Below are 6,765 nucleotides of genomic sequence, written 5' to 3'. Positions count from 1 at the left end.
AGGGCCAGCAGAAAAATTAGGCTGGTGGTGTTTGAATCGTTCAAAGCCTTTGGTGCAAGACCTCCGTGGTATTCACTCCGTATATGTGTAAAGTCAAAATCTTTTTTTTCCTGTTCTTGCCACTTTCTTTTTTGCTATAATTCCAACAAAGATGGAATTCCTCCCCAGAAGAACATTCATTTCTTAATGCTGAAGGCATTTAGAAAAGATGCAGAGAGCAAGCAAATTGCCACTAAGTGGCATGTTTAGGAATAGAGACTAACTGTAGTATCAGTAAATCACAATGAAAAAAATGCCTTATTTGGGAAGCTGTACTTGAGCAGAACTCCTGCTGATGTTGACAGAAGTTTTGCCCACATGAAGGATTTGGGGTTTGGTCAGAATTGTGGCATTCACATTCTGCCAGGCAACGAGGTGCAAAATTAGTCTCCTGCTACATTTCTCACCTATCACATACTGTAATAACCATTATCCTCAGACAAAAGCCTGATAGTGGCACTGCAAAGTGCTCCTGTCTGAAAGGATAAAACGCAGCTCAGAAGTAAGAGATGATGAGAGGCAAATAAAGCATGCAATGATTCGATGACAGCCATGGAGAGAACCCAGGTGGGATAGAAAACTTGAAAAATATTTATCCTTTTTATTTAAAAATAAAGGGCAACTGAATTATAAAAAGAAAGCACAAAACCTGAGCCAAGGTAGGTGCCGGAACGCAGAGGACACAACGAGGGACCAGTTGGGGGCTGCAGAGCTGCCCTGGTTTTCGCAGTGGGTCCCTCAGGGGGGCTATCAGCCTGACCTCCACGTGGCCGGCAGCTGGCCATAGTGGGTGTTCAGCCCCAGACCAGGGCTTCTTGGTGCCAGCCACTTCAGGGTCTCAGCACAACGAGTTTGGGGCTGTCTGCACCCTCTCGTGCAGAAAGAAGAAATGTTTAGGCAGCATGCTGCTCTATTCTTCCCATTTCCCACTGGGTCGTAGGAGCCGTGATGTATGTGTGAGCTCCCAGCCTGTCGGGGACCTGGCTTTTTGGGAACCAAGCCCACTTGCTGCAACTGCTGGCTCTGAGTCACTCTTTGCATCAGCCTGCAGCTGGTGGCAACTTCCCCCACTGACGGGTCATATTTTTCATTTCCCTATTCACAGGCAGGGCAAAACAGCCCTGCCTAGGACTGAGCACAGGGATTCACAACTTCATGTCTACAGTGCTGACTTGGCTTCTGGTAAGATGCTCTTCATCTAGGCTGTTGTCTTTACCTTTCTAGCCTCATGGCAGATGTTTCTGCTTTGCACCCATACCACATACAGCTTCAGAAATACAAGTCTCTTCAGTATGAATTCCAAATGGTATGGCCATATTCGTCAGTTGTCAGCATATAATTTTTAGATTCACTATGAAACTGTGCATCGGGTATTCATTAAATGGAGCTTTTCTTTGCTTGTTTGAGACTCCACAGATTTGGCTAATTGTCTTGTTGTTTGTTCATTTTTAATGAACAATATAATTCCCTGATTTCAGCTACCAGAAGCAGTCTTGAGACGTGTTCTGAAAATCCTCAAATTTTGAGAGATGTTTGTCCCCACCCTAGCTCCTCTCACAGGAGAGCAGAGCGGTCTCAGCAGCTCAGGATAGGTAGGACTTGACGTAAGTTACTGTAGGGCTTGGAAGTACCAGAAGTTCAAATTAGCACAAGGACTTAACTGGCACCTAGTGAGGGATGGGATGTCACAGTTTTGCGTATTTTTGACACGTGGCATTGTATAACTGGAGTCACAGTGGGTGATGGTATCCAGCATGGAGACAATGAGAGGAAGGAGTTACGGCAGTAACCGAATACTCCGTTAGAAAGGAGCTGGGTTTCTCTGTAACGTGGAGGAGAAGTAAACTACTGTTGTCTCAAATTTTGTAGAGAGGCAAGAATGCAAATAGATGGCGAGTGCCTTGCTGTTGAGATGCACCGTGTATTAACTTGATTCTTCTGCTAGTGGCATTTCTCTGCAACAGCAATGCTCCAGTCCTGAAACTCTTGAGCCACCTTTTAAGTCACTCCAGCATTTATTCTCTTTCTCATTCTTCTTTCTGGAACTGCTGAGAAATACTAATTGATACTTAGCTCAGTGCCTCAGGATACTGTTCTCAGTACAGCCTGAGATATCCCAAACCCTTGGCACAGATTTATAAGCAGGCTGAATACAATTATGAATGTGTAGAAGTGAAAAATAAGCAACTGAGGAAAGTATACATTGAAATTAATATAATATAACAATACTGATCCACCTACACGATTCTCAGCAGAATCTGTGGGAGAATATTTAAGTCAAAATGTCCAAGTCTGTGTGCCAACAGTTTAGGATATTAATCTATGATCAACATATGACTTGATTTCAAAGGTCCTCTTGTTGATGTTAATGTACAGACTAGGACTCACTTTTAGCTTCAACATCTAGGTAAAGATTAACATGAAAGGATTAAAAATTCTTCTATCTATCTCTGTTGTCGCTTTTGAGGAATTCATAGAAATAAAGAATTTTTGTAATTCCCAGGTTTGCAGTAAAAGCCTAAGTGACATGAAGCTTGGTCTTGGGTTCAATCTGTCACTGCTCCACATTTAGGTTTTGCAGTAGCCTGGCTCATAGGGTTACAAGTGTGACCACTCTGAGTAAAATCAGGGGGCCAGATAGAAGCAGTCAATGGCTGGTGCTCAGCAATGATTGTAAGAAAAGGCTGGGCATGTAGTCAGGTCTCCTATGGATACTCTCACTGAAAAAAACCACTCTCTGGTTCAAAGCTTCCATAACAAGAGGTAGCCATCAGTGCTTGTTTGTTTGTTCTTTGATGCATACTTTTTTAAATCCAGTGGAGACATCTAGCATACCCAACAACATCCTTGAGGAAAGGAAGTCTCTAACATGCTTCCTCAGTACTTTGCACTAGTATTGTCTTCTGTTCGTTTTGAAGCTGTGCTGTACTTGCTTCATTCTGGCATTGGCAGAGACAGTGAACAGTCAGTCTCGAGACATCACTCTTGTATCGCAAACAGCAGCTCAGATCCCATCATGTATGTAAACTCAGATTCTTTTCATTTAACTATGCATGCATTGTATAACATACATTTAACTATATTGTATTTTATTTGCTGTTTTAAATCTTGATCACTGTAAGTTATTTTGATAGTTCTTCACCATCAGCTCTCCTCTTAACTGCTTTGAATAACTACAAATCAGAAGCAAACTTTGTCTCCATAATATTCAGCTCTCTTTATTGCTTGCTTGCTTTTAATAGCAGCCCTTATCCTGTAGCTGGCTTCATTTTTTCATATTTAAAAAAATCTTTTTAAGAGTTTTGCTCTGAGCATCCAATACACTTTCTTTAAAGAAACAGGCTTCTTTAAGTACTTTCCAGTCAACGGTGAGTGATTTTACTCCTTTGATTCTACTCTTTGGCACGCTGTTAATAGGCTTCTACATTTTTATGCAGTTCTTTTTCTATTTTCTTTTCCCAAATATATCTTGGTTTATGGTGCTCCAATGTGGATGCTGAGCAGAAGTATAGTTTGGACTCTATTATGGAGCAGCTCTGCAAAAGAAGCATTTTGTCTGCAACGAGCATGGCCAAGGTGCTTCTCTTTTTCACTTACAGGTTCTGTACATAGCTGCTCAATTTTGGGCTTCCAATCTTCACATCACTTATTATTTTATTCAATAACAAATGAAATAGGCCCACAGTTCCAGAACCAGTTTCATCCCTGGCCTTGGCTAGGTCTGAGGCTGAGCCCAGGACCCCCAGCCATGGCCCCAGTTCTTTGGGGACAAGTCTTTGGGCAGCACTACTGCTCCTTCGGGAGCCTCTTTCCAGCCTCCCTCCAACTGCAGCTCCAGACTGGCAGCTCCAGCTGATGCATGCCCAACCCTAACCCTAAGGTAATACAAGTAATAAAAGCCCAGTGGGACTACGGAAGTCTCAGAAGGCAGTAAATATGGCAGCCAGGATAGGAAAATCCGCACCTTCCTGTCCTTGTCTTTTTTGTCTCGCAGTCAAATTACCATCTCTCTCTCCCCAGGAAGACATTGAGTAGAGCAGTCCATCTGTTCGTTTGCCACCACTCAGGCCTCGCTCCAGCACACTGGTTTTGTTTTCTTCACTCCCACTGTCTTGTTCCTCTTGTTTACCAGATAGGTCCTTTACACCAGTCCAAGGTTTTTGTTTATTTATTTATTTTTTTTCCTATCAGGCTTTATTTCTGCCCTTTACGTTGTGCTGGATTTTTGCAAACACTGTAGCAGGCTGAGCTGAGCTTTGGTTACTTGCTCTACGTGGAGCAGACCCCACGCAGAGAGTAGCTGGCTTCTCGCCACCTGCTCCTGCGACAGGGGATGGGTGGCAGAACAAAGCTGGCGGCATGAGTTGGCACGAGGAGTGAGGACGTAGGGTGCACGCTGCCCCAGCTGATGCTTGCCAATGTAATTGCCCTTCAGGCAGTAATTCGTGCCAGCGCAAGGGCCTCCAGAGGCCTCCTGCAAGCCAGCATAAGCTAGAGCCGCTTCTGCTTCCCCATCCCTCAGCTGCCATGAGTGTTAGCTTTATATTAATTCAAGACAGAATCCCTAGATTCATATTAGTCAGTTTTTCATAATAACCAGGTGAGGGAAATGACTTTGTTTGAAACCTTTAACGAAGAAGAGAAAGAAAGCAATAGCAAGGTTTGGAAGGTTTTGTGAGGAAAATTTTTGCGACTGCTTCATGCTTTATACTAGCGCACAGTATGTACACCATGAGCAAGGTGTATATACAGCACTCTGGTGCTTGCAGGCTGCTTGGCCCTCGCAACAGTAACTTGGTTGTTCTTCAACCAGCAGCAGCTCCCAAAGCCGCTTCTCAAGGCGTCCGTAACAACAGCAGACAACAGCAGAATCAACTGCGTGGCAGCAAGAGAAAGAAGGCAAAACCTACCATAAACTTAAGACAGAAAAACAAATAAGGGGACAAGGCCTGAAAATAGCTAAGCCATATGCTTTAGTTATCTACAATGAAAACAAAAATTTTAAATCTTAGATTCCAAGAGATCTTTACAGCCAAAGTCAGTGCTAGCAAGGCAGAGCAGGTAATATCCACTGGGACCTTTAAATATCCCCTTCTTCAGGGGTTAATGTTTCCCCAAATGCTTGAGTTTCAGGGCACTGCAGAGATCTCATCCCCCCCCTCCCTCTGAAAAGCTCAGAGTTGAATGTCAGGCATTGGCACAATAATTTCAAATTTCTCTGGTGGTTTCAAATAAGCTTCTAGTTTGGTTTTTGGTTTTGTGAGTGTTTTTATCTTATGTGGGAAATTTTTAATCCTGGATTTGACCCACTGAGATGCTCAAAATTTGAAGAACAAGGAATATTTACTATTTATTCTTTCCTAGCTGTTATTCCAAATCCAACCAATGCAGAAAGAAGAAAGGGAGCAAGAAAGAGAGAACACAGAAGGGTGATGGCGAGGTATAGATCAGAGGAAGACACAACTCATTTAAGGTCTTCAACCTTCCCTTCCAAGACAGTTTTTTTGCAGATCTACATCACATTCAAAGCATAAAACCCAGCAATGTGCATGAACCATCACCCTTTGCAGTTTATGACTCTGTAACTGTCTTTAATAAAAACCCTACCATGGGCAACATCTTAAGACGACTGCTATTTCACAGTTTCACTCCAGGTTCCTAATATAAGTTAATAAGGCAAATACAATACCTGATGTTTGCAATGATAATTACAGAGGCCTTACTTTGAATACTGTCTAAATCTGATCATGCATGACTTCCTTTGCAGAGTGTTTGAATTACAGAATAGGTTGAGGTCTGAAAAATCAATGGCCACTTTAATCACTCAATTAAAGCCTTTGAAAATCATTAACAGTTTGGTGGATTTAAAATATTTACCCATACATCATTTTTAAACAGACAGTGCAAACCCAGCCGCGCTCCATTTGTTACGTTCTGGAAGTGCTGCTGGAGGGGTGAAAAGAACAGTATTACCACGCTATGGCTAAGTAAGCAAGTATATCATCAAAGTGGAAGCCTGAGAAAAGTACAAGTCACCTCTGTCAGCTTTACGTGATTTATAATGTTAAGCTGAGGTCACCCTTCAAGTGACAAAATATGTCAAGTGCCAGGAAAAGTCTCGCTCAATTATACAGTAATAGTCCACCACGACTTTCACTGATTTGAATAAACTCTTCCAAGACTTGAATAGTAAAACAGAACATGTAAGAGTGAAAATAGAGCAGCCGCACTGAAATCCTTTGTTATTTAAAGAAAATCAGCTGTCCACTAGGCTGATTTCCAGGGTGGCACATATGAATGAATATGTCTTAAGAGGAAAAAGGCCTTTCTAATGCCAGCAGCCTAATATTTATTTAATCTAGGAAAGAAAATGGAAAGAAAATAGAAAGAAAATGTTACTGCAGTCCATCTGGACTGTATCTATCCATCTGCAAAGATTTGACTTCAAGAAGATAGCTGAAAATCTCTCTTCTTAGCTTGCATATTCATTTTCTTTAATTGCCTCTTGTTCAAAGCAGTGGTGTCAAAGTGCAATTTTTCAGAGTAGTGCGGCATCACTATTCCAAATATATGGTCTCTCCTTTCTGAGAGACGCTCGGGGAGGATGAACACGCAGGCTGAGGGGCATTCATCAGTGCACAGATGCTTCATGTCCCTCTTGATCTGTTAGGTTTATGTAAGTGATACTCAATTTTGAAGATCTCAAGGAACTTGGAAGAGATTGAA

The sequence above is a fragment of the Dromaius novaehollandiae genome, chromosome 7, assembly GCF_036370855.1.
Source record: "Dromaius novaehollandiae isolate bDroNov1 chromosome 7, bDroNov1.hap1, whole genome shotgun sequence".
In the NCBI taxonomy this organism is placed as follows: Eukaryota; Metazoa; Chordata; class Aves; order Casuariiformes; family Dromaiidae; genus Dromaius; species Dromaius novaehollandiae.
The sequence above is the reverse complement of the archived record's forward strand: the minus strand, read 5'-3'. Positions refer to the sequence as shown.